This window comes from Pseudophryne corroboree, chromosome 2 (genome assembly GCF_028390025.1).
Source record: "Pseudophryne corroboree isolate aPseCor3 chromosome 2, aPseCor3.hap2, whole genome shotgun sequence".
Classification (NCBI taxonomy): Eukaryota; Metazoa; Chordata; class Amphibia; order Anura; family Myobatrachidae; genus Pseudophryne; species Pseudophryne corroboree.
The window spans coordinates 90,397,333-90,417,315 of record NC_086445.1 but is presented as its reverse complement, the minus strand read 5'-3'; the positions used below and the strand labels follow the sequence as shown (position 1 = coordinate 90,417,315).

Sequence of the window (19,983 nt, the reverse complement as noted above, 5' to 3'; positions counted from 1 at the left end):
TTACCGGGTTGATTACCGGGTCAGGCGCAGTGTGAATGGGAGCCGTTCCGATGCGACACGGCTCCCATTCACAGCATAGGCAGAGGCGGCGCAGGAGATAAGCTCATCTCCCGGCACCGCCTCCACCCCCGCCCCTGCTGCTGCTGCGCCCTCCGCTGCTATGGCAACCGACCCGGTATATTGCCAGGTCGGAAAGCCAGCAACGGAGCGCAAATGCCGGATCCCACCCGGTAAGTACACGTTTCTCTTACCGGGTAGGATCCGGCATTTGCGATCTGAATGCAGCATAAGTGTGCAGGGGATACTAGGGGGGGAAAGCACCCCCCCCTTCTGTTTGCTGTGAACCCTCCTTTTCATGCACCTGATAAGTGCTGCCAGAATGATTGAGCAGCTATCACTGTATTTGCATTTCTGAGAAGGCATTGTATGGTATCAGCATTTGGAAGGCATGCTGGTTCCCGTATTGCTACTTGGGGTGGCTCCTAGGTAAGCTACCCCTCAATATGGATGTATTTCTGTATGGGCCTTTATCATGAGGCCTTTACGATAGACAATTGTATGGTCCTAAATGGGCACTATTATAATTTAGTGTAAGGACTGCTGATAATCAGAGAAGCCATGAAGGGGCTAGGCAGCTTACCATGTATTTGCAAATATATGCAACAAATATCTATGAATTTCTATTACCATATGGTTTTCAAATATTGTAGCAAGTACTATGTAGTGTGCAGGGGCATAACGGGGGAGGGGGGAGAAGCACCCTCCTTTCTGTTTTCTGTGACCCCTCCCTTTCATTTACCTGATAAGTGCTGCCATACTAATTGAGCAGCTATCACTGTGTTTGACTTAATTGGCTTATACTATATGTACCAATTTGTGACTTTTACTTCATATACTGCTTTATCGTTCTCTGTTTGCACTCATATCCTTTTATTTATAGCATCAGATTTTTTTATTTATTGAGACAAACATAATTTCTGGATGCAAATACATTTACAGTAATATAAATACTCCAAAACAGCTTAAGCAAGGGCACTACAACAAATAACTGTTCTTGGATGAAAAGCACAGAAGACAAATTAGTAAAATTTGAAGGGGAGCATGTGCAAGTGTAATAATCTGGAAGGTGATGTCTATAATTGGGTAAAGTTCATGTCTGTTACAACTGAAAGTTCTTCTTCTTAAGAGTCTGAGTTCTCCGATGGTCTTCTGGGCAGTGACCCCTGTACACCCCGAGTTGAGACTCGTAGAACTCACCAGCAGGTCTTCTAGCCTATAATAACTGCTTTTCCCTTAAGGCGTCATCTGCCTACTGGTACTGGGATGCCACCAGGACTTACACCACTGGTGGTAGTACGAGCTCAACCTGGAGCGACCTGAATCAATGCCGGTGAGAAGGCGGACTCCCAAAGGAGAAAAAGAAGGCACCAGGAATAGATAGTAAAGAACACTACAAGGCAAAAGATTAAAAGAGGAGCCATAGAAGTAAGACCGGTAGGTCCCAGACGACCGGTAGGTCCCAAGATGAGTGAATACTAGAGCTTGAGTGTTTAGGAAGACAGGAAGCACGTAAACACAGGTGATGGAGCTATAGGTTAGAGAGGTAAGGAAGGATTTTAGGAGGACAAAAACAGAGTAGATACATAACCACACAACAGACTGATGGGACAAAAAAACAAACAAAAGTAGCGACAATACTCCTGACAGATAGCACAGCTGACACGGAGCTGGACACAGAATTGCTGCAACAGGCTTTAGCAGAAAAACCAGGCGAGAATCACAGACTCAGATTGTTCCAAGAAACAAAGGCTCCCGCAGCAGCCAGGAACTATGACCAGCACCAAGTGACAGGCAGACCTGAAAGATAAAGGGAGCATGGACCAATCAACTAGCAGTCTAGGCAACTCACTCGGATGCCAGGCAGTAGCTCCCCCCGCCCTGCCGCAAGCAGGGCATCCTGGTTTCCATGGAGCCAGGGACGGAAGTATGCAAGCGTCCCGGTCGCTTGGCAGCTGGACGCTGATGGAGACATGGGTGGTTTACAACGGCGTGGCTCATGACAATGTTAGACATTATCTCACCAGCTGCACTGAATAGATAATGTGTGGATACACCTGTCATCTATTCGTGTGAGAGAGGCACTGGAGGCATGCCCCCAACAGTGATGAAAAATTGAGGTGTGGCTCACGATCAAGGCATTGACGTACTCCATGGTAGTTATGACTAGGGGGTTATTACCATAGCAGATAAACTCCTGCTGCAGTCTCCATAGCTTTGTATTGGATTTTGCAATAGCCCCATTTACCAAGCTCTGAAAAGCTTAGCTTGCCGCAGTGTGGCCTCGCTAGCTAAGCTAATCTTTAGATGGCGCTGGCTACTGTAGTAAATTTTAATCAGCAACTGCACATGTGCGGCCGATGGTCATGCTTGTTTACTGTTAGCTCATTTGGGACTGACTTTTTAGCCTCTACCGAGACGGTAGACTGGTAGTGATGACTTCTATCAGAAGTCCTACCTGCCAGTCATCCCTGGTTACGGCAGTTACATTGGGAGGTGTTTCCTCCCTCCGGGACTGCCAGACCGGGCTGCGATCCCCTGGGAGCGATCGGCACATACGCACAGTCAAGTGTCGACTTGACTGCGCTGCGCATACACTGGCTTCTATGGACTGCAGCCGATACAGTCCATAGAAGCCAGGGGGTTTGCACCACTTGACTGCGCATGTGCATCCTCGGGACCCGGCTGGCAGCTTTCCTCCTCTTCCGTGACCAGGCCTGCCTCCTCCTCAAAGGTAGGAGTCACCGCTGGTCCCAGCAACCCCTCTCCTCCTCAATGGTAGGAGCTGCCGCTGATAATAACAATTATTTATATAGTGCCAGCATAATCTGTAGCCCTTTAAAACAGAGAATGAACCCAATTTGAACACACAGACAGAAATTATTTGAGAGCTTCATAAAAAATAAATAAATGCCTAATTATACTGTCAGCGTTCCTGTAACAAGTAATATTGACTACAGAAAGGGCCTGGGAACGCAAATTCGGAACATTACTTACAGATTATTTAGCAAACAAATAATGACATAAAACAATGACAAAATGACATTTCTGGCACCTAGAAATATGAAAACTGGCAAACTCCCTCCAAGAAAACTCTTTGATGAATAGGCACAATTATCCCTTTAAATTTTCACCGATTACATAATGCAGTGGAGTGATCTGGTGGCTGGAAAAGAAATCGGCCTGAAATGATGGGATAAAGATTATGATATCAATCACTTCACATAACTTCTTATTAGGAAAATATGTCATCATGCAGCCCATTCCTACATTCTTTTCTGTCTGCTTTGGGGAAGCGTAATTAAAAACTAGATGCCACAACTCTGAGACTCGCTCAGTGATCTAAGACTACAGAACAAACCGTAAAATTGAAGAGGGAAAAAAAAAGGTAGAAGTAGAGACTAAATTGAACATTTTCACTGTAAATTATACAAGCTCTATTAAAATGTATTTATACTGTAGGTTACACAATCAATGATTGCAGATTTCAGCAAAAGTCCCTCTCAATCTAAAAGCAGCAACTTGGATGCACGAATACCTGTGTATTTGGGATGTAGTGCCATGTTTTTAAAGGCTGTGGGGCAGGTGTATTAAGCCTGGAGAAGTGATAAAGCAGTGATAAACAAGTGATAAGTGGAAGGTAATAACACACCAGCTAATCAGCTCCTAACTGTCATTTTTCAAATCCGTAATGATTGTCTGGTGCGTTATCACCTTGCACTTATCACTGCTTTATCACTTTTCCAGGCTTAATACATCTGCCCCTGTGTTTGAAAAATGACATTAGCTGATTGGTTGGTAGTTTATCTCTCTCTATTTTATATCTCTCCAAGGGACAGATGTATTAAGCCTGGAGAAGTGATAAAACAGTGATAAGTGCAAGGTGATAACACACCAGCCAATCATTATAGGTTTGAAAAATGACAGTTAGGAGCTGATTGGCTGGTGCATTATCACCTCCCACTTATCACTGCACATCTTAGTACATCTCCCCTAATGTCACCAATCATATTGTTGACAATACAAATGGGGACTCTTGTAGGTCGAAGATGGAATGCCAACATGCTACTAACGAGCTTTATAATTCAAATGTTCATGTTAATTTAAATGTGATGTTTTACCAGCCAACACTGTTAAAAGGCTTTCAAGCCCATTATTAGCGTGTCGGCATGCAGTCTTCAACCTATCAGGGTCCCAGTTTTCACTGTCGACCTTAAGACTGGCAACAACACATACTGATCATGTATATATTGTGGATCCAATATAGTTTTTCTTTCTACTTATTATTACCTTTCATGTTGGAAATCCCTAGCATACTGTACATAGGTGTTGGAATAGGAGGGACAAGGGGGCGGGCTAACTCCACCCCTCAAAAAAAAATATTTGAGAGGCGCCAATGTACTGGGTCAGTGTCAGGACAGAAATAATTCCCTTTGTGACTGTTCAACCTCCTCCCTCCCCACAGCCCTTCTCCACCTGCCTCCAGGGCCCTTCTCCGCCCATCTCCAGGACTGCCCTCCCCCTACACCTAGCTCAAGCTCCTACAGTGTGTAGCTAGTTACTGTGGGACCAGCCCCGCACCTTTCTCACTTCCTCTTTTCCCTTCGTCTCACCCTTCGTTTGTGTGTGTGATGAGTCCAGCTGCCCCTGAGGGGGTGAAATTCTGGGATTTAGGGGCACCAAAATGTTATTACACCTTAGTCCCCCACCCCCCAACCTAAAACCATTGTGGCGCCCCTGCTAGCATAGCATTATAAACATCATGGGATTCATTTGGCACCCTAAAGTATTTTAAACTGGGAGAGTTAATAAAGTGACATATTTATCATATTAATTTTGTGGGAGATCCCCTGCAAGATTTCAGTATCTCCAGGATTTAAGAAGAGGGAACTGCAGCAGAAATTTCCAATACCTGCTGCGGTCCCTCTATTTTCGTTTGCAAAAGCAGCCCCTATAAAATTCTATGGGGGCCTGAATAATTGTGGAACTTGCTTAAACTTTCCAGGACTTGGTCTTATGGCTAATCCGGTCTTATGATGGTGTTAGCCATAGTATCATATAGACTAAAACCAGGAGAACATTGGGGGCCATTCCGAGTTGATCGCTCGCTAGCAGTTTTTAGCAGCCGTGCAAACGCTATGCTGCCGCCCACTGGGAGTGTATTTTAGCTTAGCAGAAGTGCGAACGAAAGGATCGCAGAGCGGCTACAAAATAATTTTGTGCAGTTTCAGAGTAGCTTCAGACCCACTCAGCGCTTGCGATCACTTCAGACTGTCCAGTTCCTGTTTTGACGTCACAAACACGCCCTGCGTTCGCCCAGCCACGCCTGCGTTTTTCCTGGCATGCCTGCGTTTGTCAGAACACTCCCTGAAAACGGTCAGTTGACACCCAGAAACGCCCTCTTCCTGTCAATCACTCTGCAGCCAGCAGTGCGACTGAAATGCTTCGCCAGACCTTGTGTGAAACGACATTGTTCGTTGTAATATTACGCCGCGCGTGCGCATTGCGCCGCATATGCATGCGCAGAACTGCCTTTCTTTTGCCTGATCGCTGCGCAGCGACCGAAAGCAGCTAGCGATCAACTCGGAATGACCCCCATTGATCGCTTTACTTTTTACACATTGTAGGGACAGGATCCCATCAGAGTCCCTGTCCCTGCATATGATTATAGATAAATTACGACTTTACTTCATTTCCTATTTCTGCAATATACAGTGATAAGAAATTATAATTATTCCCATCAATTGCCAAATATTGATAAATATGCCCCATGGAGTAATTTATGTAACACCATAGGGTATTTTTATCAAAGGTACATAAGCACTCGCATTTTTCGCAAGATTTAGGGCTTCTGACAATTTATCAAAGCCTCCTTCCTGGTAATGACTATTGCTGGTATTAATCAGGTACAGACTAGGGATGGCCATCGACCATCGATGATTCTAAATCATTGATGGACTATGACCGATGGTAACTACTTTTACCATCGATGGGGGAGAACCAGATGGTTTCCCGCCATCGATGGTAAAGAGCTATTAAATAATTTGTAAAAAAAATTTCTCTAGGATGTCAGGGACACGGAGCATAGCTCCGGCCCCGGACACTCATGAAGCCATGCCCCCGGGCTCTGATTGGCCCGCGTCTACTTCAATACGAAAGTAATGGGGACCATCGATGGGCAAAACCATCAATGGTTCCCTTTCAGATGGTTGCCCACCAACAAGGTTATCCACCGATGGTACCATCAATCACAACCATCAATGATGATAGCCCACCAATGGCCATCCCTAGTACAGACTGGGGCTATAAGAGAGCCCTGCGTTCTAGAGGGTGTGTGCATCCACTACAAGGGGCATGGTCATGGTCTTATGGCACACCCCGGTGGGGCTCTGTATCCTGGGCAGCTGAACAGATCGCTGGGAGGCGGAGCTATTCGGCCAGCCCGTGTCTCAATGTGCCGTGCCACTGAGCAGAGCATGCATTTAAGTGCAATGCATGGGGAAACCTCTTTATCATGAACAGCGGTGGTGCTGGTGCCACCACTGTTCTCCAATTTATACGCAACTGACTGTCCTGGCGATCGCTAAGACTACTTTGGCCGCTGCCAACCAGAGAGTGGAGCATCGCTTAGTTGATCTGGTGACTTTTTTTTTTTATAAGTTGGCCCAAAACTGTGAAAACTGTCCAACAGGTAAATGTTGACAATGACCACAGCAACCAGTGACGTTCTAGATCTTATTTTTCCAGTACTCTTAAGAAAATGACAGTAAATGTCTCATTGGGGCAGATGTATTAAGCCTGGAGAAGTGATAAAGCAGTGATAAGTGCATGATGATAATGCACCAGCCAATCATCTCCTGTCAATTTACATATTGGAGCTGATTGGCTGGTGCAATATCACCTTGCACTTATCACTGCTTTATCACTTCTCCTGGCTTAATACATCTGCCCCATTGCCTGATGTGGGGAATATTATCAGTTCTACACAATTGCCTACGTGATAAATTTCATAATCGTGGAACCACACACAGGGAAAAAGATTTGTCCACGTCTTACTGAACACATGCAGAGAAATGTTGCCTATCACAAACCCTTTTTGTACATACAGTACAAGGCGATCAGAAAATACAAAGAATCAGCTAAGGGAAGATTTTTTTTCGTGCGTGTGTTTTTCAAATGGACTAAAATGATTTTTTTTATTTTAGATGTTCTAATAGCAATAACCTCAGTGATGGGAAAATACATTTCATGCTACTTCAAAACAATGAAATGTGTGGGGGGGTTTTAAAGGGAAGATTTAAGCACCTGCTGTTTCAATTTCAGCCATAAAACCTGTTTACTAGCGGGGGAAAGGCAAGCGTCGGTCTTTAGCACATTCCAGGTGCAGAAATGTTGGATCTACTTCTATAGCAAATCATTTCTGTTATTTTACTCATTGTGAAAACAAGAGTTTATTTTTTTATTTTTTTCCCCTTCTCTGTTGAAATCCAATCTTCCCTGAGCCTTCCAAGACTCCTGATGTCACATATTAATCATTGCAAAGGAACATAAAGAAAATCATGCCATACTCTGCTTGCTTTTGCTCTGTGAAATTGTGCACTTTAAATGGGGCCGATTATTTTTCCATAGGTTTATGATAATGGCAATGGGCCTGATTCAGAGGTCAATGCTAGAGGGATCGGCGCGGCGTCTCCGGTATCTGCGGATCTGAGAGGTTCTGCAAACTCTGCAGGTGCGGCTTCTCAGTTCCGCTGCCTGCGTCTATAGACGCAGTATCGGTTCAACATTGGGAACATCACAACTAAGCTGCCGTGGCCTAAGACTCAGGCGCTGGCTTTGGTACGCGCCCAAAACGGCGGCGACACGTTTCCGTTTTCGGCAACACTCCCCAATCACCTCCCCCAAATTCCTGCAACCTGATGGTGGCCATACATTAGGACGACCAGCATCCTTACAAGTTCCCCTGCAGCTCTCCTGGCAGCTCCAGGAGTATGAGAGGTCATTAGGTCAGGAAAAGTACCTAACGATCTATCATATGATCTGCGAATCACGGCTAGCCTGATCGCCTGATCTTACACATAAGATGAGAGGATCCAGCATACGACCTGCGGGACCGCGCCTCGGATCGTCATCGTTAATGACGTGCAAACTATTTGCACTTTCACTAACGATATATCGATCCGAAATATCGATATCGGACGCTTCGGCCCGATGGTCTTTCAAGTGTAGGGGGGCTTGACAGTCAAGATACAGCTACGGCCGCGATGTGAACGCTGTCACAGGACCATTGCGCCACGTGCACAGTGCAGCTCCGATACGTTCGCAGAACAAAAACATTGGACACTTGAGACAGAATTGAAAAAGTGTCCACCTCTGACTCACCCCCAATACCTCCAGGTTTGCACTCAGTTGCCCTAAATCAGCGTTTTTCAACCGCTGTGCTGCGGCACACTAGTGTGCCGCCAGCGGTTGTCAAGTGTGCCGTGGAGCCAGCAGAGTCAGAGCTGCCTTCAGTTCAACAGAATGGCCGGGCAGCGCTGGGCTCTCCTCGGTGGCTCAGGCGCGCTGCAGCCATGACCTATGTAGACGCAGCAGCGTGACATCATAGGTCACGCATGCTGTGTTGCCGTCCTGCAAGACGGCCTGCATGCCCGTCCACCAGCCTGCCAGCACGCCCCCACACGCTGCTCAATTCTCTGCATAGTGAGTGTGACTGTACAGCCCTAGCTGATGAGGGACAGGGACAACAATGAGCTTCTGCTACAGACAAGGGGTAGAGAGCAATGCAATTGTTTTTTTTTCTGTGAGGAGCAATGTGATTGTTTGTTGTTGTCTGTGGGGGCCATTCAATGTAATTGTTTTTTTTCTGTGAGGGACAATGTGTGTGGTTTTTTTTACGTGAGGGACAATGGTGTGCCTTGGCAATTCTAAAAAGTTTTCAGTGTGCCGCGAGTTGAAAAAGGTTGAAAATCACTGCCCTAAATATAAAGCCAGTGAGATAAACATTTCTACCCATGCGCTGGACCCCTCCTCTCCTCTGCAATCATACTTCAGGTATAAGCAGCACAGGGACCAGCTGAGATGAGCAGGTGATGAATGACCTATGGGAGGGACTCACCTTGGTGTGAGAGAAGGGAATGTGTAATTCCCCTTATAATGAAAGAATGCTTTCAGCAATATCAAACAGGCATTTGAATGTCAGCATTATTTAAACTGCGCCTGTCATGCCGAACTGAAAAAGTACAGCTTGCATACAGATGTGTCCTCAGACATCTTTGCTGCAGTCACACCAAACGACTCCTCTTGGCAAGCCAGGCCGCGTGTCTTTTGCCGAAAATGTATTTATTTATTTATTACCAGTTATTACCACACATATTCCGCAGCGCTTTACAGAGAATATTTGCTCATTCACATCAGTCCCTGCCCCAGTGGAGCTTACAATCTATATTCCCTATCACATGTACACACAGGCACATTCACGCTAAGGGTTAATTTTGTTGGGAGCCAATTAACCTACCAGTATATTTTTTGAGGAAACCGGAGTACCCGGAGGAAACCCACGCAAGTACGGGGAGAATATACAAACTCCACACAGTTAGGGCCATGATGGGAATCGAACCCATGACCTCAGTGCTGTGAGGCAGTGACGCTAACCATTACACCATCGTACTGCCTCAAAATGCATCTTAATCGCAATGCAATGCGACTACGAGGCACAAGGAGACTGTGTTGATTAGTTTGATATATGCCACTTGTATATCTGTGTGCCATTGAGTCTCTGTATCTGCATACGCAGTGCTACAATGTAGGAGTCACAGCTTTTTCCCAATATGAGTCCTGTTCTGTTCTGTATACAGTCTTACACACAAACACACAATATACAAGTCATATTAATCAGCACGGTTTCCTCAGACGCATTTTCGGCAAAAAAAAGGCCCCAACGTAAGGAGAGCTGCACAGAACCTGCGGCTCGCTCACGCCAGGCATCTCACGTTGCATGGCGTATTAAGGCTGGATGTATGAGTACACATCTGTAAAAGCCTAATCACAACATACAACATTGGCCCTCATTCCGAGTTGATCGCACCAAGCAACTTTTTGCTGCTGGTGTGATCATCTAATCTCCACCTATGGGGGAGTGTATTTTAGCATAGCAGGGCTGCGATCGCTTGTGCAGACTTGCTATGCTAAAAAAGTTTCCTGCAAAACAAGACCAGCCCTGGACATACTTACCCTGTGCGACGGATCCAGCGATGATGGGCTCGGCTTTGACGTCAGACATCTGCCCTCGGTTCGCCTGGACACGCCTGCGTTTTTCTTACCACTCCCCAAAAACGGTCTCCAACGGTCAGTTGACGCTTCAGACCGCCTTCCAGCAGTCAATCTTCTTGCGATCGCCGCTGCGACCGCTTTTTCCGCTGTCAGCGTCGTTGCCCGCGACGTGCATGCGCATTACGGCCCCAGTGCGTGTGCAGTAGTGACCCGGTCGCAGCTGTGCGAACAAAAGCACACTGTGATCGGGTCGGAATGACCCCCATAATCTTAGCAAAAACTTGCAAAAGTGTGTTCCGCCTACAGTACTGTATGTTGTGTATTTCAGGAGCTTTCCCTAATGCAGAATGGAAGTTGACTGTTGGTGGGAGTTGTCCTGTGGCTTTGTGATCGCATGTTAACAGCCAATTGGATATTGCTGTAAAGTTTATGCTCTAATACTTCCTATAGTTTGATATCACAGATGGTTTCACAAAAGCACTGAGGGGCAGATTTACTAAGCTTGGTGAAGTGATAAAGTGGAAGGTGATAAAGGACCAGCCAATCAGATCCTGTCATGTCACAAGCTGGGTTTGAAAAATGACAGTTAGGAGCTGATTGGCTGGTCCTTTATCACATTCCACTTTATCACTTCACCGAGCTTAATAAATCTGCCCCTCAGTAAAAAAAAAAAAACTCAGTGCGTCTCTGCCATCAACAGCATCAATAGAAAAACCATTGACCACTGGTGGCAAACCATCGATGGTTGCTATCCATCAATGGTTGATATTCAGACTATAATTAATACACGTTAAAATTGATCTTTTAAGGGAACAGTCAGAATGTTGACAATACATTTGAGTGCTATATTAGGTTTTAAGTCAAAAAATGGTGCGCCAACATTCTGGCTGTTAAAATATCATACTACAGCTATGTGACAGATCCACTTTAAATGAAACACAAATGGTTTTACTTGTCACCAGTAGTAACTCTCTATGGCCAACTGTAATCCATATCGTTAATCTGACGCATCAGGCGCAGAAAGCACGCTTTACAACTATTGAGGTCAGAATTCTGTTTAGAAAATAAATAAAAAAATTGCCGCGCAGACCGCCGTCTGATAGTGAAGCTGTGATGTCAGTGCTAAATATAGGCATCTATTGTGTACTTGATAATAATTATTATTGACATTTGCTGGAGTCCTTGAAATCTTGTTTGCAAAGTTAGTCAATTACTTCAAATTGCAAAATACCCAACGCAAAGGCTGAAGATAGAATTCTGATAGCGGGGTATAGCCAACGCTTCATTACATGTAATACACAATGGATTATTTATTAATCTGAGATAACCCCAGGCAGCGGAATTCTGGTGATAATAATAAATAATCTTAGTTGCATACTATTATCTGCCTTAGATTTCCATCTTACAATCATTATACAGCGAAATAAAGTGATTACAGGAGGTCACCTGCAGTTCAACGTAGCAGACGGGCAAAATAAAGGAAAACCATTTTTAAGCAAATACTGTACATATTTGGTCTAGATACTCAGAATTTCTCAGGTTTATTATAAAGTCCTATTATGTACAGTATGTGGGCTTCCCAAACTGAAAATGCAATTTGTCTTATATAAAAGAGCTACAGTACTCATAACAGAGAGAGAGAGAGAGAGAGAGAGAGAGAGAGAGAGAGAGAGAGAGAGAGAGAGAGACATGTAAAAGCCTGCGAGAGTTTCCGGTGAGACTGTCCAATGTTTTAAAGGGCCAATCATTTAAAAGGCAAAACCAACCTTTTACTTGATTGTCTCTTAAAGACTCTTCGGGATCTAGCGCAGGCTATTACATTTACCCCAGAGAGCAAGAGGGAGAAGGTGGGAGAGGGAGATAGAGCGAGAGAGGGAGAGGTTATTCAGAAGCTTATCAGTACTGAGAGGCAATTATAATGGTGGAAAGATTTCCCCTATGCAGAGCAACCATTTATTGAACTCAATTGATGCTCAGAGAGGGGTATATTTACTGAAAGTCGATTTTATTCGATGTTGATCGATTTTATTTTATTTTCGATGTTGGGTCGATTTCTTTATCAATTTTGTGTTTCAGGGTGATTTCTGACATCCAAACAAATATGTCAAAAATCATTGGTGCGGCTAATCCATTGTGATGCATGCGTAGTAGAAAAAACATTGCTCAACTGCGCATACTGGAAACGTGGCTAAGAGGAACATTTGGTTCCTGGGGTAGTGGGTGTGGACTTCTTAAGCATCGCATCCGCAATGTGGACCATCCCGCCACTAACTGTGTACATACCTTTATATTAAATTTAATGAATAATTAACACATTTTGTATAGGATCAGAGGGCCTAATTCAGACCTGATCGCAGCAGCAAATTTGTTAGCTAATGGGCAAAACCATGTGCACTGCAGGGGGGGCAGATGTAACATGTGCAGAGAGAGCTAGATTTGGGTGGGTTATTTTGTTTCTGTGCAGTGTAAAAGAAGATACTTATAACACAGATTCTGTGATAAATATCTGCTTTTATTATTCTAATAATTTCCCCCCTGTTACTATGGCTGCATCTTAGGGTGGGAGGCAGCGGGAGAGGTGCCTCCCACTGCTAACATTAAAGTCCGGGCAGCGGGGGGCGGGCAGGGGGCAGGGCGCAGCAATGGGCTGTGAAAGCCCATTGAAAATGCATGGGGAAGCGGCACCTATACTGGTGCCTCAATGAAAGAGGCGTGCATTCAGCCCCGATGAATGCACGCCCCTGTCAGACCCCAGATGTGATTGGCCCAGCGGATCCAGTGCTGGATCCGCTGTCCAATCACCCACAGGTGGCGTTGGAGGAGGAAGTGGCGGCGCCTGTGTGCGGTGGCCAGGTAGGAATCCCCCCCTCGTTCCTCCTCCGGCGCCGGCTCCATCCTCCCAGCCAGCAGCAGAATTCTCCCCTGTCTGTGCTCCTCCGTCCTCCCGCTCCCAGTGAGTGCATAATAATAATACTTCTCTTTCTCTCCCCTTCCCCCCCCCCCCCCCCCCCACCTTCCTGTAGATTACTTTATTTGTAAGTATCATTTTCATTTTTACAGGTACCCCTATTGGATTCTACATGGACAAGTGGACGTGACCGGCGTGGTATGTAGGTAAGTATGTGTGAGTGTGTAAGTATGTTTTAATAAAATTTTACTTTCAAGATGTGTGTGTTGTGTTTTTATTTGGGTATTTTTGTTCCAGCGGGCCCGTTATTTCCCCGCATGCTGGTACTTGAGGTTCTCCAAGTACCAGCAAGCGGGGGAGGCTTGCTGGGCCTTGTAGTTCCACAACAACAAAATATTATTATTTTTTACACACTTGTGGCCATCAGCTCGGCACCCACCGCCCAGGGGTGCTGGGGACAGCCTCGGGCTTCACCCCTGGCCCTTGGGTGCCTGAAGGGGAGGGACCCCTTGATTTAAGGGGTCCCCACTCCTCCAGGGAACCCCGGCCAAGGGTGACTAGTTGGGGGGGGTAATGCCACGGCCGCAGGGACCTACATAAATGTGTCCCCCGTCTGTGGCATTATGTCCCTGGGTAGTGGAGCCCAGTGCTGGTTTTAAAAATACGGGGGACCCCTACATCATTTGTCCCCCGTATTTTTGGAAACAGAACCGGACTAAGAGCCCGGTGCTGGTTGTCTAAATACGGGGAACCCCTGTCCAATTTTTTCCCCAGTATTTAAACAACCAGGACCGGCTCAAAGAGCCCGAGGCTGGTTATACTTAGGAGGGGGGACCTCACACATTTTTAAATTTTGTTTTAACCCATTCAGACCCTTCTCTATTAAGTTAATGGTAGCCCTGGACAAAAAATTGCATTCATGTCCTTCTCCCATCCCTTCCCAGTCCCAAACACAAATTTATATTTTTTTCTATAAAAATGTACAATATATCACAAGTATGATGAGCAGGCAGGCAGCGGGCATTGGCGGCATCGGACTAAGATGCAAATTAGTGGCGGAGGTCTGGGTCAGTTGATGGTGGGTGAGTTTGTAAGCCATTGGCGCTGGCAGCGGGCATCAGCTCAGAGGCAGTAGCGGGCATTTGCTCGGTGGCGGTAGGGGTCATTGGCAGGATTCGGCAGATATTATGGCTGTAGTGCCTCACCAGCCAATGACCTCACCGCACGCCACTGGTAAATACTGGCTGCTTTATTTTTACACTGCAATTTAGATTTCAGTTTGAACACACCCCACCCATATCTAACTCTCTCTGCACATGTTACATCTGCCCCCCCCCCCCCCCTGCACTGCAACATGGTTTGCCCATTAGCTAACAAATTTGCTGCTGCGATCAGGTCTGAATTAGGCCCATAGTGTGATATTTATCAAGAGTGTGTATGTGGGGAAAAAGTAATGGGTCTATTTATCAGAGCCTACCCGCTGATTAGGAGCTCGGACAAGTCATTAGTTCCTAGTGTATGACGTGATGAAGTGCCAGCTTATAGTACCAGGACACAAATGAAGATCTGCACACTGTGTGTGGGGTGCACGTTACAGAAAATTTATATAAAAGTAGCCTGTATCCTATTACTCGTGTAACTAGAATTTTATTAATCTGTGTTTTCAGTAAACGTTATCTAAAAAGCCTGAATTGTCTCATACTTTCATTTTGATGCTTCAAGCATTCATTGCAAAATACCAGTTACTGAGCATCAGATGCAAAGAAGCCATTGCTTCCGTCAGCTGCACAGGACCATGCAGGAATAGTGGTTTCGGTTTAGTTCTATGGTGTATAAAACTATAAATGTGAAACTGCTTCCCTTTGATCTGAGGTGAATGGGAGATGAGGTCAAGGGGCACAAGAACAAAATAATGTCTAACAGGCTGGACAGAGAGAAAGAAACTCAGGATTCTAGCCAATGCAGAGATTAGCTCATCATTCATCAATATAACCATCTGTGGAGCACAGGCCACACTGACCAAATAAGGCATCAGTCTACCAGTCTGATCCCTCCAGAGTTCCTGCTATTTCACTATCTATAATGGGGACACTTCTTGTGTCCAGCATGGAATTATAAAGGCTCAGACAGCCTATGCCCCACCTTATATGGCTGAACTATATGTGTCAGCATGCCCTGCACACATAGGTACAGATAACCCTTAAAGTAATGTTTCACATTCAGATAACTTGAGTTTACTGGTTTGTAAAACACTTGTTTGGGGGGCAATTTACCAATCTCTGGAATGCATGGCCCAAGTAGGTACAACAATCTCCAGATGGTATTAGACACTATGGGGTATATTCAATTGAAGCCGAAAGCTGCCGTCTGTCGAAAAGACTGCAGTTTTCGACTTTTTTAGGTCGGAAGGGGTTCCGACCTATTCAATATAACCCCAAATTTTTCGACAAGTCGATGAATTTGACTTGTCGAAAAGCACGTGGATCAGCCGAATAGCTGCTGATCCACGTGCTTTCGACCATCTCAGCTCGACTTTAAAAAAAGTTGAATGAGATGGGGACAGCAGCGTCGGAGACAGGGAGAGCCGAGGTGGGGTGAGCAGCGCTGGAGGATGTCACAGCCGCCGCTCACAGCCGCATCCTCCCGGCTCCAGCAAGCGAGACCTCTGTTATTTTCCACTTTGTGACGACGATGCCGACCAATTACACAAATATGCCATTTTGAGAACTGCTACGTGCGCCGTACGGGGGTCACTTTGAAACACGGGATTACTTAAATACTTTCAGCTGCCACCAGCAAAGACTTTTCAACGTATTACGGACGTTGCAGGCGTCTTTAGATTTACCTGTCACACACACACTGCAATACATAGAAAAATAGGTAGGTGTGAGCCACACACAGGCTTTGAGTTCATAAGAACAACAGAATCGGAACTAAAATTAGGATTTTAATTTCAAGAATACTTCAGAGCTTTGGTTACAAAAAGGTTACAAAGATTATTAATTATATTTTAAAAACACACACAGAATACAGCAATCTCAATAAATGAAAAGGAAATAAAAACGTACAGAAACCCTATTCACTTACGCAAGCGAATTTTAGATATTTCTGCCGTGGGGGACTTCACAGAATACTCAGGTCATCTCCAGCATTTACCAGCTGTGTCCCCAAGAGATCACAACTTCTATTTTCATGAGAGGGACAGATATAGTCTCCATCCCCTTAATCAGTTTGGTCACACGCCTCTGAAGTCTGAACCTTTTCTAGTTCCAGGAGATCCTTTTTGTAGTATGGTGCCCAAAATTGTGTACAGTATTCAAGATGTGGCCTCACTAGTGATTTATATAATGGAAGTATAACACTCTCTTCACTTGGCTTGACTTGGGTTCAAGAACACAGCAGTCAGATCTAATTATATGTTTATTATAATTAAGAAAGTCATGCCCCTGTTTCCATCACTCTGGGGTCTTATTCAGCGCTCCCTGAGAAGCTGGGCAGCCCCCAGACTCACTACTCCCTGAGAAGCTGGGCAGCCCCCAGACTCATCCCTCAGTCAAACCTTTTGACTGCACTTCACCTAGGTAGATGGAAGCAGCAGTGAAACAGGACTGTGAGCAGGGCAATGGGCTGACACATCCATCAGACATACAGCACTGCACATCCAAGAAGCAGGTATATAGAAATCTGTATTTTATTGCATCTATAGCTCAGGGGTATGGTAATATCAGAAACGTACAGCATTTCACAGCGTGGGTTAGGAACGGGATGCGGTCAATTTACCTACAATCAAAATCCCGACGGACAAAATCCCGACATGGTCAAAATATGACATTTAAAATACTGACCAGGTCAAAATACCGACATTTACAATGTCAACAGGTTAAAAAGTCGACATGAGTTTTTCATGATTTTTTCATTGAAACCAAGTTGTTCATACTTTACCATCCCAGTGGACCTGGAGGGGGGATAGAATAGTGTGCCGAGCACAGCAAGGCACCGTGCCCACGCTCGCCAGTGGGCACGCAGTACACTTATATGGTGGGCACGCAGTACACTTATACGGTGTCCATGTCGACCTTTGTCGACATACACACACACACACACACACACACACAAAACCAATGAAAAGCCTGTGTTGGCTTTTAGACCTGTCAACATTTTAAATGTCAGCATTATGACCTTGTCGGGATTATGACCATCGGTCAATTGTTGTCGGTATTTTGACCATCAGGATTTTGATTGTAGGTATTCCATACTAAGGGCCTAATTCAGATCTTAGCTAATGGGCAAAACCAGTGCTTAAAGTGGTCCTAGAGAGGTGGTGGAACTCACCCCCCCTCCCCCACGCCCGTGAAATAAAGGGATTGTGTGCTCCGCAAAAAAAGTGGCATGGTCTCAAAAAGAAAGGGGCGTGGTCACCCAATAGTACCCCCAATTCAAATTATGACGCACAGTAGCACAGTCTTATTAACATTACACCACATAGTAGTCCATGTTATGACACACATTAGTGCCCCTTATACACAAAGCCCACAGTAGTAGCACCCCAAGTACACATAATGCCCACAGCAATAGTGCCCCTTATACAATGCCCCCAGTAGTAGTGCCCCTTATGTCCCCAGAAGTGATGGCCCTTATAAAGTGTTCTCTATGCAATGCCCTCATTAGTAGTGCCCCCAGTAGTAATTCCCCCATTGGTAATGCCAAGTGTAGTGTTGCCCCCGTAGTTATGCCTCCAGTCAGTAGTTATGCCTCCAGTAGATATGCCCCCTGAAGATATGCCTCCTGTAGTTATGCCCCCAGTCAGTAGTTATGCCCCTAGTAGCTATGCCCCCTGTAGTTATGCACCCAGTAGATATGCCCCCAGTAGATGTGCCCCATAGTAGCGCCGCTTTCACACATACACAAAAACCATTGCCGGCATCTCACATCCTCCGATTACATACAAAGGAAACACTGGACGCACATCAGGCACATCATCAGTGAGTGTCCCTATGCTGTCTCAGACAGAGCGCCTCTCCACGCCAGCTATGTATGAATTCGCATGGGCTGACTTAGGGACACCTGAAAAACAGTCCTGAGATGCCCTACGCCCCCTCCCCCTCAAATGCTGACTGTCACTCACTTCGCGAATAAATAATCCTCTGTGCGCATGTTGCCACTAATCCATCGCCATAGTGCATTACTGCTTTAGTGGGGTCTGGTATGTTTTGCCGGCAGACAGGATGCCGGCTGTCAGTATACCAACAGCGGCATCCCACCTGCCGGAACCTGGCAGCTAGTCCGCTCGCCACAGGTTATATTCCCACTCAAAAAAAAAAGGAAAGAACGGCTGCGCTGTATGTCAGGAAATAATTAGAAAATGAGAGCCAACGTATAAAATTGCATCAATTTATTTACAATGAATGGAAAAATTAAACATAATATAAAAGACACACCTAGATTGTCTCAAGTTATTAAATGTCTCATTTAGCATTTGCTAATAATAGCTGATGTTAATGCTGTAGATAAATGTCCGTACTTCCCAGAGTGCCGATAATAGCTGAGAAGGTAACTGGTGAAAAGGTTGTAATGGGTGCAGTCCCGGGATTACAAATGCTTGATGTCACCACAGTAGATGGATATAAAGGTATTTTACCTCTCTGGTGGGCTGGAGATGGGCCGAGCGTCCTCGGCCGTGTGTCCTGCAGTGCCCACTTACACTGTGCAGCGGAGAGAAGGTAAAGGAGCCGCCAGGTTGGTCTGTCTAGCCGAGGCGGTGTGGTGAAAGGCAACGGCCTGCCGTGATGAGCAGATCAAGTAGCAGTCACTCTGGATCAGTACGGGCTGTGCCGAATGCAGACACCTGAGCAAAGGTGTGATGAGAGGCGGGATCCCTTACCTTCAGACCAAGCTTGTTACGCTCGCCCCCACCCTCACGCCGGAATTCCGCTGCTGGGACCCCGCGGCCACGCATACCCAACCCCTTGATTCCAATATGCTTGGTATGTCTAATCTTTTATTCATCTAGGTGGATTTTCTGTTCACCACCTGTATACGAGGGTTGGCTGTTTTTGTGGCCAAGACTAGTCTTGTAGCTACTGTACCACTAATGCAGAAGCACATCATCACAGAGGACTGGTACACCAAGCAATGCCTGCTGCAACTGCTGGAAGCCATTTCCAGGCAACATCCAATCACTCGCGCTTAGGATGCCTTTCTCCATCACAACAATGCATCTCCCAACAAGTCCAGGAAAGCGGTGGACTTTCTGGCCCATGAACGCATCAGGAGCTTTGACATCCGCCGTACAGTCCAGACCTGGCCGCCTGCAACTTCTCCTTGTTCCCACAAATCAAGCACAAGATGTGTTTGATTTGTTAAGAGTCAATGGAAGCTGTGATGGAGACCTTCATCCAGCATGTAGAATACATACCTGCTTGGGACTGGTCAAGATGCTTCACCAAGTGGTTTGAGCGCATTCAACTTCACACAGACTTCTCTGGTGAAAACTTTGACAAAATGTTTGTAAATATAATACTTTCTGTGCATCTGGAAACTTATTGCACACCCCTCGTATATCGTACATCACATAAAAGAAAGTAAAACAAAACTATATGTTTGGATATAAAAGAGTGTCTCTTTAAAAAAGGTTAACTGGTAAATGCAGGACTAAAAACAAAACAAGACTAAAAAAAAAAACCACAGTAGCTAATGATTTATTTTCTCACTAGAGAAAGTCAGTGATATTATTCCAGGCCTGTCAA

The 19,983-nt window shown here is 45.5% G+C and overlaps 1 protein-coding gene across 2 annotated transcripts in view; it reads right to left on the bottom strand.

Annotated features, from left to right (window-relative positions):
• Positions 1-19,983, bottom strand: part of ARHGAP42 (Rho GTPase activating protein 42) — a 615,245-nt gene that overhangs the window by 302,929 nt on the left and 292,333 nt on the right. The window lies entirely within an intron of this gene.